This window comes from Mycteria americana, chromosome 6 (genome assembly GCF_035582795.1).
Source record: "Mycteria americana isolate JAX WOST 10 ecotype Jacksonville Zoo and Gardens chromosome 6, USCA_MyAme_1.0, whole genome shotgun sequence".
Taxonomy (NCBI): domain Eukaryota; kingdom Metazoa; phylum Chordata; class Aves; order Ciconiiformes; family Ciconiidae; genus Mycteria; species Mycteria americana.
The window spans coordinates 40,571,294-40,586,298 of record NC_134370.1 but is presented as its reverse complement, the minus strand read 5'-3'; positions in this window follow the sequence as shown (position 1 = coordinate 40,586,298).

Here is a 15,005-nt window from a genome sequence, read left to right as displayed (position 1 = left end):
TTCCCATGAGAAATGAAATATCATGAGAAGAAAAACAATGACACATTATATAAGTCTACTCCACCTTCCTCAGCCAGCTGAATGATGTTATTGTTCTGTGGACGACAGAGTAATACATAACTTCACTTGCTGCAACTTTATTAAGTCACATAGGAATTATCTTCAGTAAACTGTACAATTCCTGTAATTACTTCTGCTCATGTATATTCACTTATTTGGCAGAGCTGCTCTCAGCCCTTCCACTTCAAGCCTGACTCCAAGCAATTTACAGGACTTCATCACCCTTCTCACATATCTTGTTAAGACTTTGTAGAAAGGAGATGTTCTTCTGTTGTACTGCCTGACCCAGCCCCTTTCCTGAGCATCTCCATGGGATACATTCACCTAAGCCCTCTTCCTATCAGCTGTCCTATGGAGTGAACTCCTGTCCCTATGACTTTCACCCACTGAACTGCAGTAACTTGGACTACACGTTCTGATACAACCAACCAGGTTGCTGCAGGGAAGGTGACTTACGTGTGTCACCTTCAACATTTCAGAGGTTCAAGGAGTATGTTTTCTCAGTCAAAAAAGAAATAGCAGAATGACGAGAACAGGCCAAAATTTTGGGGGACAATTTCAAATGTAGGGATGAAAGGATGGAGAACTGCTAATTTGGTATGAGAAAGGACTCCAGTCCTTAATAGCTAGACTTTTCTCCTTGCTTTCTTCAGACAAAACCAATCCTTCAAGGTTCCTAGGTTTTAACTTTGAAAGAGAAAAGCTGTACTTGTAACAAGCATTGGGGCATTTATACTCTCTTCTTTAATATGAACATACATTACAGATAAAAATAAAAATTAATGCTAGTGACTATAATAATTTTTTTTTTTTTTTTTTTTTTACACAGCCCTGCCATAAACCTAAGAATGCAAAGAAAAACTTTAAGCAGGCATAATTAATTATACTTACTAAATCATTTTACTACAGAAGTACAAAAATATATATATGTTCTAATTAAAATGTTAAAACGCTTACACCAAGCTAACCACTAAATATACTATGAAACCAGGAAAACTTCATTTACTTCTGGCAAATTCTCCAACATATCTAATGAGGTGAGAACTTAATACAATTAAATTCCTCGTATTTTAGTAAAGGCTCTTACCTCAGCATATCACCATTCTGAAGCTGTTGAATTCAGAATTTGCTGAAATTAAGAACCAAGTCTATTGGCACTTAGCAAAGCCTCTGGCTACATGCACTTACCAGGAGGGGAAAGGTAAAACAAGTTTCATCACATAGCAAGCAGAAAACACTTTAAACTTAATTTCATGATCAGAAAATAAACTTCTCTCTTTAAAACCTGACATGGGGAAAACTCATTTGAAAGCATGTACTATATATCAAGGAAAGTAAATGATGTGTAGAAAAAACTGCAAGAGATTGCATTGCCTCTGACCTTCTATAATTTCAAGTTCTGCTTTTAGCTTCTTATGGGAGCTTTGCACTTCAAGACTTGATTCTCTGAATGTTGCAGATTTAAACTATAATTCAACTAACTCAGAACTATGGGGTTTTTCTGTACTTCGTATAATTAGAAAGATTATGATTACAACCACAGCACACAAAAAATCCTAAGTATCACTTATTCAGATTAACCAGCTCATGGCTTTTCAAAAGCAAACAGAGAGCGCTCTCTCTTGGATAATCTGTGTGTGCCCTGTGTAACATTTTATATAGATTATATGCCACCTGAGAAATCCAAGCACCACTGAAAAAAGCAGCAAGGTGCTTTAACATCCTGCTGTCTGACAGATGCCAGAGATATCTGCCCTGCTCTTCTTGGAGCCCAGCAATGCTCTTCACCTTCTTCTTCCCTATGTAAGAGCTCACTTGGCACATTAAAAGGCTCCTGTGCTTATGGTTCACATTATGCAGGTCATACTCTACTCGATGTCTCCTGCTCCTCTATCAGTAGGTACTAAGCTGCTCCAACCACCTCGAGGAATGGAGAAACCACAAAGTGATGGCAAGAGGAACTACCATCCTCAATCCCTACATCGCAATAAAAATGTGTTGAAGAACTGGCTAAAACATGACCCTCCATCTAAACTATCTTGTCTCACTGCTTTTCAGCCAATAACACTAATCCCACCCTAATGTAAGCCAGGCTGCCATGTTGAACAATGCTCTGAAGGATCTTACTTCACTCCATCAGAAGCTCAGGAAGCCTGGGGGGCTCAGGACCCTGACCTGGAAACCACAGGGAAGTGACTACAGCTCAATTATGTTCTTGGACATCTCATGCAGAGCAAGTCTCACTATCTCCCAAATAAGAGGGAAAGGTTTACTTACTGTATGCAAAACGCCTTCTAGGATCAAACCTCTCCAGTCCTTAAAAATCATGATATCCTGCTCAAATATGAAATTATTTTATAAGTGCTGTTTATTTAATTCTACATTTTTAAATTGCTTTATGTTCTTGTTTCTAAATCTTTACGGCTCATGTCTTCAAGGGGTTTATCTGTTTTGAAAGACTAGAATTTCAGTTTTGTAGACAATTAAAAATGCTATACATTACTTCTTGTATAATTGTAGTGTATATGTACATCTTTGAAATGCTGTTAACAAGAATTAATCCAATTTTTGATTTAAATACATGTCAATTAGAGAAGAAAAGGCAGTCTGTTAGAGAGACTAACTCACTGTTAGAGAAAACAGTGAGTCAACTTACTGGAAGGGGGTCTATTATTTTTTAAAAAATATTTAAATGTGACAAAAAGAATTCTGAGATTGCTTGAAGTAATCCTGTGGCAAGCTGAAGCAAAACTCCTTTATTATAGCTTACTGCAGAAATGCTAGCTCCCAGTAAACCAGTTTGTTTTGTGGAAACATGCTGGGAATAATCATACGAATGCTGGAATAAGTAGACATACAAATTGAGATACACATTAGGAATTAAGGACTTTTGACTTGAAAAACACCAACATTGCAAGAAAAACCCAGCAGCTGGAAACACTGCTCAATGTGCAGTCAAGTTTCTGGCTAGTGCCAGAGACAGCGGCAGCACTCACAGATACCACTGCTCCACTGCCTGGATGCAGGAAGCAAAGAAAAATTTTCTCTGATGGGAAACTTAATCTTGACTGAACTAACAAATCTGGATAGGATGTTTCAGCCTTTGCTCAGAGAACAACAGAAAACAAGCATAATCCCCACCCTGCACTACAGCATAAGGGTGAGATTTGGGAAAAAAGCATGCTGCAACTGACAGGGACTGCTCCACCTCTCTTGGTTAATCTCTTCACCGTAGGTTCTTTGCTTGACACCCACTAGCTATTTTTTTAGGCAATCCAAAGGCATATTTTAAAGGAGAGAGGTGCAAGTTAGATGTTCTTGTACATGAAGTTCATTGCCAGTAACGTAACCAGTTCCCTCTGCCAGGAAGGCACGAAGTGATGTGTATTATTCCTCAAAATGGCCTGGAAAGTAACCCAGTCCCTCTTGAAGTAACAACAGAAACAAATGCCCCATCTGCTGGGGGTCCGGGTAAGACCTGAACACCCCAGCAATTACCTGTCTCTGATAGTCCGGCAGCATAGATAAGGTCCTACTGCAAAGAAAGGATCCCAGCCCGCTTATGTATCAGAAGTTAGGATCGAGTCTAATTGCTATTTTAGGATGTCTGCACTAAAATCCACAGTGCAGGCAGATGTTGGAAGTAGGTTTGAATTTGCTGCTGTTGACCCTAGGGCCGATACAGCTGTTAACAGCAGTCTTCAAGTTCAACCTGCCTGAACTTCTTACAGTTGCATGTTATTCTCCGAGAAGCATAAATGCTTGCCTGTGCAAGCTGTAATTGCACACCTCTGCAAGACAATACAGGTGTATGCTCAGCAAGGATCAGAAATGATTTCTCAAGATTACAGCATTGTACATCCAGTTTAATAAACTTTATAACTGGGAACTGTGTTTGATCATACATATAACTTTTTGCTGTTCTTTCAAACAATGGTATTTTCCCTGGGCAACAAGGAAGTCATATGGGAAAATAGCTTTTAGGCTTCAATAATCTTTTGTATTTACTAGAAAAGCTCAAGCTAATCATGTATGCAAGTCTGACACACCCAAACAAAATACAGTTTTTTCTGTTGAAATGAAGTGTGGCATGTTCACTGAGTGCCTGTGTGAGTGAAACAAAATACCCTTTATTGAAATCAGAGCCTCTAAGGAAATCATGGAAGGAAAGAAAAATCCTAAGGACTTGACTGAGACTAACAAAAATCTAGGGCATCATTTACACATTACACAAACCCATTCAATCTCAGGACTGGATTCTGTCTAAAGCTGTGCAGTTCTGCTGTTGCTTCCATTGCTTGAGGTCTCTATGGATGATGCATTTGTTTTGCTGCTGCTGTTTGCGAGATTGACTTCACACTGAGGTTCTGCTGAATAAAGTGGTATGATTTATTTCTGTAGAGACATAAATATTGAAAATACTACCTACTGAAAATTAATATAGTCTCTGAGAAGCAGAAAGTTATTCTCCCAGCTGCATCTCTGCCTAACACGTGCATGCCATCAGTTAAATTATGGTAACTAAAGATCTTTATCATGTAGCACATGAAGTATTAATACTGACTCTATAGTACCAAATTAGAAGCAATGTATTTGAAATTAACTCAAGTTTCATTAAAGCTTCTGCCAGACCTAAAAACTGAAGCCACTGGAAAGTAAATATATCATAAACAATTTGGCAATATAAGCTTCTTCACAGTGACATTTAGTATAGAGTCTGAGCGATCAAAGCCCTCCTAAAAATCTCCACTATCAGGGAGTCTGCAAATGGCATCAGGCAGCCAAGACCACTGCCTATCACAGCAATGAACACCATCTCACAATTTCTTGAATTCACTTCTCATCTCTGGCCTTAGACTGTAAACTCTTCTGAGTTTCTCCGATCTGTGTTGTACACTACTGACCCTAACCTGTGAGTACTAATGGATAATAAAAGGCAAAAAATATTAGATAACCTCTTTTGCTCTGTGCCCCAGTAGGTTATCCCTACTCTAATACAGCAAGTACAAGGCAGGCTAGCTAGCGATTATTATTCTCTACCTGGCCTATTTAAAACATGATTTTCCTCTAGAACTAAATTACTATAATATGAGGAACTGCAAAGTTTACCTAATGTAAAATCAACAAAGCTGGACTGAGTTGAGTGCCTATTCAGTGATTTAAACCAGCTGAAAATGTAGCTGTTCCCTTTCAGATTCAAAGCACTTTGAAATCTGACAAATTTTAAGCAAAGGGATCTGCATTTTCCCAAATATACTGTCCAGACACACTGAAGATTCCTGCTTTTCTCAACTGGAAAGATCTAGCTGATCTTGCTAACTGCAGGATTTTCTTGGAGAACTCAACCATCCTATGTAAAACATCACTTTCAGTCTAAAGAAACGAATGAGCCTTTTAACATCCTTCTTCCACTGGCAGTTGCAGTCTATGCAACAACCACATAAATGTAGTTGTATAAAAATTGTCTAAGCTGGCCATTTGGTAATCTTCTTAATTCACTGTAATATCAAAGATACACAATTCACATCTTTGCATGTAATTTCAAGTCACTCTTTCTTAATCTTCTTTTTCTTTTTTGAAAACAGAAAACTGGATGAAAATTGAATTAATATATATACAAGGTAGTATATACCTGGTACAAAAAAAAGGATTAGTTTGAAGAGAATACGGGTTTAGTACTTAAATTTGTGATTCATAATATAATGAATGCATCTCATTTAACTTTAAAAGCCACCAAGCCACCTGAGTAACATGCTATCTTTTTTAAAGCAATTATTATCCACTGCCACTGTGATGACAAGTTTGCAAGGAGGAAATCTATGTTGCTTAGAAAAGGTCCAAGTCTGAAAGCACAGACTACACTGACCGGCTGTATCCTTCAGTCATTTCACCTCATCACAGCTAGAATAAAAATCCAATCTCCTTCTTCTAGTTATATTTGGTATTCAAAGCACTGAAGAATGGAGCATTGGAACACAACTGAAATTTCATCTATACAGTATATTTAATTATTGCCGTAGCACACATTTAAGAAGAATGAGGTCTTTATTCCATCATGTAATCTTAGATCTAACAACCTAAACCACATATACTAGTGAGACACAGTTACTTGTGAAAATGCTGTTTCAGCAGTCACAGTCAAATCAAGAGGTAAGAAAAGTTATGTACGTATGGGTTTGGGGAGGGAAGACTTCTTCCCCCCCCCCCCCCCCCCCAATGATTCAACCATCCTGCCATGCTCCATGGAAAGCTGTAGAAGAAATGGGCAATCTCATTTATAGTTCTGCACAGTAACATACTTCTTCTTTTCTTCATCTTCTATATCACTATAAAATTAATCAAGCACTAATGGCAAAAGCTTTTTTGCTCCCCAATAAATGAAGGAATTAAACCATCTCAAAATCATCGATGGTTTTCTAGAAGAACAGAAATAAATTAAATAATAGCAGAGTATGCACTACAAAAACTTTTGAAGAGCATTGGTAGAATTTGAATTACTCAAGCAAATCTAGTAATTCACTCTCAATAATCCATCTTCAAGTATTTTAGTAAACTCTAAGGCCAATTAGCATTTATACATTTTCTGCAAGCAAGTCCCCACAGTGAAAAATGATTTACCATGATCTGGCACTTAGAAAATAAAGAAAAAAAAAAAACCCCAATTGCTAAATTAGGTTACTTGCCAAGAGAATCAGGTCAGGAATTCTCATGTACCCCTCCAACTGAGTTCACGAGCTTCCACCACAACTGACTGACTTGTTTTGACTAAATATGAGCATCCTACATCCTTCTCCTCCTACATCCTTGAACTTTTTGTTAACTCTGTTTGGTTTTGAGTTTGGTTGTTTGTTAAAGCCAGTGGAAAACAGCTAGCAATAGATTGCTTTATTTGATAGGGGAGACTATCTCATTTCTCTTTTCCTGTCCAAAAGCCATCTTATTTGCTGTTCCTAGCATGGAAATTTGCCAGAGCTCTATCTGCGTTTTACTTCTTTCTTCTACCAACGGAGGTCTCTCTGGATCATAAATTGCCTTTTCCTCCCTGCTACCTATCTTCTTGATTTACCCAGTCTAGTATTTTCTTTCTTAAACAATCCTTGAGAGTTCGGTTCAAGCCCTTACATACTAAAACTTCCTCAAAATCATGTATTAAGACAACAGATTTTTTTTTTTCCCCTGTTTTATAAACTAACACAGCAATGCATACACAGGATGTGAAGAAAAGGTAAAATTGCAGCACAGTAAGGAATACATATGGAAGAAGCACTGCACACAGCTTTGTACTGCATTTGTCAGGCACAAATATTTAGTCACAGCACTGCATATCCACTTCCTCTGGGAATTTTAATTTTCTCTGATCCCTGGACAATGGAATACTTCTGTACTACTAAGTTTTATGATTAAGTTCATGTTTATAGGTATGCATATATGCTTGATTTCCTTTTTAAACACAGTCTATTGACAAGATGTGTTAGTGTTTTCAGCACTTGTTTGTATTCATACCCCACCACAATCTATAATTTATATGGTACATATTTGTTAGCAATCTGATATAAATTTTATAATCAGAGGTTTGGGGTAACAGTTACTGGCTATTCTTGAAAAGTTTCTCTGTGAGAGAACAGCTGTAGATTGCAATTTTGCTATTACAGCTATGCAAGTACAGACCAAATAAAACAAAAAAATGTGAAAACACAACTGTAACTCAAAAAGTAATGAGGTATTAAAAATGCAAATATCGGAGCAATTTACAACTTTGCCTTCTACAGAATTCAGTATCAGGAATATCAGGATGGTCAAAACTCACGGAAACTTTTCTTAAAATCTAAATTCACACATTTCTGGTAAAATACATGCCATAAATTATAGCGCAACTGACAGCGAGTCCAGGTTCCATTTATACATTTGTAAACCAACTCTTGTTATCTTTCCCTTTTGTCTTCCAAAACTTTCCAACTACTAAGCTAAAATTGCGTTCGGATCTGAAAAATCTCTGCTTATGGCATTCTCCCCACCCACATGACATTAAAGTTCAGTTCAATCATTTTTATTTTTAATGAGGGTAGGAATCTGTATACATTTCATGTTGAGCAAGAGTGTGCACGCACACCAGTTTTGTCTTCTTCCCTCTGCCGGGTCCATATTTTGGCCCTATCTCCATAGGATTGATTCATCATTCACCAATTCACCCCCAAGCCTCAGGAGGTTGCTTTTAACTGCTTACAGATTTTTTTCTCTTTTAAAATGAATCCAAAATATTTACTGAAGCAGACATACTTATGTCTACTACAAGGCCATTTAAAGCCATTTAAACCTATTTTTGGTTGCCATAAGGAATAGGAGGAAAAAGCCACGGTGTAACAGCTAAATAGTTGCATTGCTTCTGGACCTAACTCAAGTGCCATGGACCTGCAGTGCAAAAGGAGCAGCGATCTCCTGATCTCCTTTGCGCTGTGTATTGCTGATCCCATGCACGAACCTAGCGTCTGCCGCCTTCCCTCTCCTTTCTCCTCCCTCCAACCTCAATGTTTCATTTTCTGCACTTTGCATCTCAGGATCAAAGAAGTGGTATCCACTTGAAAAAATGTACCACTTAAAGCTGCCTACCTGTAGTGTGCTTTGAACCCACAGAGAAGTTTGTTCTGTTTTCTTCCCATGTGTGTTGTGTCCTACAGTGTGAATATCATCTTCTTTGCATAGGAGAAAAAACTATACATTTTCTGGCAAGAGTTGCAAGTTGCCCTTCCTCCACCTCACACTGAACTCAGTTTATACTGTAAAATATCCTGTCAGGTTAGCAGAGTACTTAAGTAGATATTTAACAGTGCTCAGGACATGCACTCCATGTCCTCCCTACTCCACCTTGTGCTTATTAGTTCATTCACAGCTTTGCCTTCAGCAGGATTCAAGTATGTGCTTGCAGTTAAGTGTACATTTCAATGCTTTGCTGAACTCAGTCCCACTGGATGTGGAGAGAGTCCCCATTAAACATGAGCGAAGATCTACTGCAAAGCAGGACAGCAAGGCATTTCGAACAACATCAAAAAAAAACAGGAAACAAACCCAGCTGAGAGAAACCACAATCTGAATTGCCTTTTTCTTTAGGATAGACTTTGTTAAAGTCTGTTTTAAATTTATTAGTGGCGGTAATGGCAATGGGTTCTGCTGCCACTACATCCTAAGGGGTGGTGCTTCCAAATGCTGCACGTTTCCAACAAAGCATATGAGTAGGATTAATGAGGGCCTGATCTGCAAGGGTCTGAGTGCCCATAGCTCCAGACAAGCTCAACATGACCATCACACTTTGCTGTAAAATCCTGTGCACATCAGTGTGGAGCCACACAAAAATTAGGGAACCTCAATTACTGATCACTTTCTAAGTAGACTCTCAGTGTACTACTGACCACAGATGGATTCAGACACCTGTCACTAGGTACTACCAGTTATAAAAACCTCATTTCTAACTTTGGCATTAAAATGGGTAGTGGGGAAAAGGGATACTTATATGCACTTTTTTCATTAACTGTTGCAATTATGCAGCATTCAGCAGACTGCAGGGCATGCCTTTGATGCAGCACTGGCTCTTATATAGGAGTATATTCTGTACAAACCATGTTTTACCTGATAATGAGTGATACTTTGGACAGCCCTAAAACAGTTAAATGCATGCAGCTGGCTCTCCCTCCAGAGCTCTCACGTATTGTGACTCAGGGCTTATCTTTTTAGCCAGACAGATCATTAATTTTCCTAGGTGTTTATTATCCACATGAAATGTCCTGTTCCTCTGGTATTAAGTGTTTTATATCTGTAGTTTCGCCTGTGTGAAATCAGCGAGATGACCAAAGACCTTGATATTATCCTGATGTTATTACTCAATATGACATCTCTATGCCTTGGTCCCCTGAGCATAGTAAAAGTAGTTTTATAGTCAATTTTGTTTCCAAATAAATCAAGCCATAATCCCCTTGCACCTCCAAAATCCATGATTTTTTTTCCTAAGGTAGGCTAGGCACCAAAAGACATACTATATGACTACCTACTAAACTGCAGACTTCCAAAGTAGATGATTAATTGCTACAGTTTATTAGACAACTCAACTTACTACATATGCCAAATCACATAAAATCTTGAGATCTTATTCTTAGAGTGTCTGCAATTTGTGGGAGTATGCTCTTTTCCTAAAGACCATGCTTTTAATGTTAAAAGCTAAGTATGACAGTTTTATCTGTTAACTAACGTGTAAATTTTCGGAGAAGTGACGGGTGGCCATATGTCATATTAAATTGCTAGTAAATCTTTCTTTTTTCCTGGCGCACTCTGTAAGCTTTGTTAGATATGTACATCTTCAGAAGAGCAAGTATAACAGCACAGCAGTGTATACTTCATCTATACAGTATAGATTACTTTTTTTTTCCTTTCTAATACATATCCTTAAGTACTTCTTCCCCTGCAGTGGGGTGTCAGTCGCTGAGAGCTGTCACTTCAAATAGCTTAGCTCACAGTTACAGCTGAATTCCACGCTTTTCCTTCACGCTACTCCCCGCATAACTGGGACCCACCTTTGTTAGCATCTTACTTTTGTCCTCTATCAGTTGCAACAATGTCAAGGACAATTACACCTTTCATGACATCCAGGACATTCATGCTTTGTTTCCTTCTCCCTCTTTTATTTGCATCAGCTACAAAATCCCTTTTCATTTGGAGGTACTGTTCAAAGAGAAGTAAACGGAAGTGTCTGGATAATTCTGGAACACGATTTGGAGCAAAACTTTGCTGATGTTATTCTCCATCTCTTTTGTGATCCTTTTAAATAGAGCAACATTGCAAGGAGGCTTTTGGTCCACATCGAAGATGAAGACTGAGAACTCTGTTGAAAGTGACTCAACTGATTTGCTGGTTTCTGCTCCCAGAGGACAGCACTTGCTATGCATTTAGGAAACAAATGTTGTTTAAACATGGTACGTTAACAATTTAAGCTCTACAGTCAGACACACATTTAATGCTTCGGATTTGTGAGCAATAACAATATTTTTGCTCCTCATGGAGCCTATATATCTATTCCATCTCTTCTGGGAACTGGTCAGTGTCCATCTCTTTAGCTTTCTGACAGCCTCACTCCACAACAGCCTTACGTTGCATGTTCCTGACCTTTCCTGCACTGTGGAATATGCAAAGTCTGATCTGTCACCTTCTTCCTGTACCCAAGACAGGATCTGAAATGATTCCAAAGGAAAATTCCATTTTTCCTCTTGGATGGCCAGGAAGTAAATAGTATACTAAGATATGTACGAATATGTGGGTCCTGAGGAAACTGGCTGATAGTAGAGAGAAAGGATAAATAGTAAACAGGAGGGGCAAAGGAAGCAACCTGGCAAGGTTTGACTGTACTAGAAATGCTCTGATTTGAAAGGAAGCTGGTTTCAAGGCACAGAAAAATGTTGGGCCCTTGGCCACTACAGAGCCCAGAGGACTTAGCCTTGAAGTCTGAGGCTCTCCATGTACTGCTTCTGGTGAAACACATACACAGGAGCAAAGGACACCAGACCGTAAGGAGCCAGTCTGCACACATGAGGAGTCATCCAAAAATACTTACAGATTAATAAGATGAGGAGAAGGATGTAGAATGGGAAACTAGAGTTGCATGTTGCAGTCAACTGCACCCTGCTGCAAGGAACAGTGCTCTAGAGAAAGGCAGCAACCAGACTTGGGCATGATTTTTCACTCAGCCACAGTCACATCTCTACTGAAAACCATCATTGTAAAGGCAACTGCTTAAATAGTCATTCCATCCTTCAAACAGCTTTTCTATTTCTATGAAAATACTTTAAAAAGCAAATGGCAAATAACTTAGCTGATACAAAAGTAGTGTTGCACTTGTCCTCAAATGCAACTTTTGAAAACAAGGAAACTAAACCAAAAGAAATATGCAAATCGAGCCTTATCTCTACACCCATATGCTTACAACGCATACACTCATTTGCCTTAGTATTATCTACAAATGTCCTCCAGTAAAACTCTAAGCTGATGCCACACCATTAAACCCACATCTGTTAAATTTTATAAACTCTTTGTCCTTGATAACATCACCTTTTTAACACTATGCTTTTATTTAACCATTTTTAAGCCCATAAACAAACCTATCTGCCCACTTAATTACCATAAGTCAGGAGAAGATCCATGCTCACTAAAAATGCCCCACTTGCCCTGTGAGGAGCTCAAGACAGATGTACAGACTTTCTCTAGCCAGGTCTTTTGACCACACAGGTAGGAGTCAGGCAGAACAGCACTTATTTTACCCTTCTTTTTGAGCCCTCCAATATCCTCCAAATACCAAAGCTACATCTCTGTAAGGATACCATAGCTAATCCTAGGGTAATTCAACCCAACTAATACCATGATGGCGGCTGGAGGACCTGAAGATAACAAGTTCACACTGTCCTGTCAACAGTATGCAAACCACAATTTTAATCTTCCACTGAGAACACTTTACAGAGTAGGGAAAGGCAAGGGCCTAAATTAAAAAGAAGTGCAACATGGAAAAGTGCAACACTGTGTGATAAACTGAGAATGAGAAGACAACTAAACTTGCTCACAAATCTGGTATTAATTGACAGAACTGATTTCTGCACACCATCTAAAAATCAACCATCTCTGAAGATATATTAGAAAACAGTGAGTCTAACATTGTTTTTCATTCTTGCATCTTGTAGCAGAGATTAAAAAGGATGAAATTATTATAAGAATTATTAATGTTATAATATTAATGGCATAATGATTAATGTCATGGCTACTTAAGTACATAATAGAACAGCTTTCTTCAGAGAACTTGCTTTCTGTGGAAATTGGTTTTGTGAAATCAGTAGAAATATTTTTATCCTTGATTTATTACATAGCTTTGCATGAATACTAGCACACAGGGGTCTTCCAAAAGGATTCTGAAGTTTCCGAGTCAACTGCTATGAAACATATGCTTTCATGTAGCTTAAACTTATCCTAATGAGCCAGCTCAAATGTCCTTTCTATAATAAGTTTCTTATCAGTTGGGTTCCTCTCTTCCGTAACAGTGGATCATGATACCGGAAACTGCCTGTTTACTTGCCTTTTCTTACAAAATAAAGTATCAAACATAGCTTAGCCTCATTTTCTATGCTATATGAAAACATTCACCCCAGAAAAGGAAAAAGAGAATATGACTTTGGCCTAGGCATTTTCCAACAACATCCTCTAAGGGAACAGTCACAGAGGGCACATGAAGTGAGGACATGAATGCAGTACGGAGAAACTTTTCTATTAAACCAGCTCTAAAACTATTAAGCACATGGGTAAGAGAAAGGTCCTGAGGAGGAAGCAAAAGCTAAACAGCAGTCAAGTTTATTTTTCTTTTGCCATTTTCTCAGTATTTATTTTTTTTAAATAACTAAATACATTTTACAACCTTTATAAACTTCAGACATATGAAATTAAGCAAATAGTCTACAATTCAGCAAAGCAGGCAGAACCCACTGCTGGCATATGTGTTGCCATAAACAGCAAAATTCAGTTATACAAAAAACCTCTAATCTTTAATAACCTTGATAGCAGCTATTATCCAACTAAAAACACAGTGTCCCCAGGGGAGGCAGTTCATTTGTCTGACCTACAAATACAGCTCTCAGCTGTCCATTTTGGTTTTAATTGCAGACAGTCAAGAAGAAAAAGACAAGGCAACTCCCATGACTAAGGAAAACAAGCTGAGTAGGTTTTTTATAACTACTACCCCTTCAAGGGACAGTCACTCTAATAAGTAATTTTCATCTCTCCCAAAAAGTATGTGATTAATGGAGACACGATCATAAAAAAGATTCAAATGGAGTTAGCTAATCTGATCTCTTATCATAAATAAAAGGCATACCACATAACCAGAACTCAGAAACTTTATGAAGTACCTTGACCAAATACTTTCTTCCTCTAGGTAGAAGACTGCCATTGCTCATGTAAATAATGAAGAAGTAAAAGACACAGTCTAACACGGGCTGAATCTTTTCCCTTAGAGAAAATCAACTTTGTATTAGAGTGCCTCAATTCCTATAAATCCCTCCAATGACTTTATAATGTATGAAAGTACATATTATTAAATATAGTCTTTATGTATGCTATTTTAAATTTTATAATGTGAAACTTAACTAGCATCCCAGACTAATACACTCTATAACTGACCATCTTTGAGTAATTTTCTGCCTTACTGAACATACATTTTTCATACATCACATGAAAAATAATCTAAAAGCCTAGTGTCACAACATCAGAATTTAAAAAGTTTAAGTAAATCTAAAGCAACATTATGTCACAGTGACTTGCAAAACACACACAGTGACTTGCAAAAATTATTTCTCATGAGGAATCTACCAGGGAGCAAAAGAACGTAACCCTTGAATCCCAGACATGGGTAAAGGTTAGGACCACTTACACATACCTACTTCCATAAGAATCCCCGTAACAATAAAAACAAGTGATCTTTGCAGGGAGTGAGATAGAGAAGAAACCGAAGAGCAAATAAAAGATACAGAATGGAAAACCATAGCAATGATAATACAAAGGCATGAATGAGAACAACTGTGCAAGGGAAGACTTCCTTTTAAATCTTCTCAGAGCTGTTAACACATGAAAGCCAAGAGAAAATCCTTCTCCAGTTTAAGTGTACAGCAGTTAAACAGTAGAAGCAGGAACAAAATTTCCATTATAAATCTACTGTCAAGTAGCAAAGATAAATGGAGAGAAAATAGTGTGTCACTGTGTATACCTAATTGGAGTCTCTAGTTTTCCCAAATAACTGGCACATTTGACTTCTCCCAGTAGGAGAGTATGTGTCAATAACAATATTTTAGCCTACTAAAAACTACAATGATCAAAAGAACATTGCAAGAACTTCAAAAGTGCAGCAAAGGACAAGCAAAAGTATTCACAGG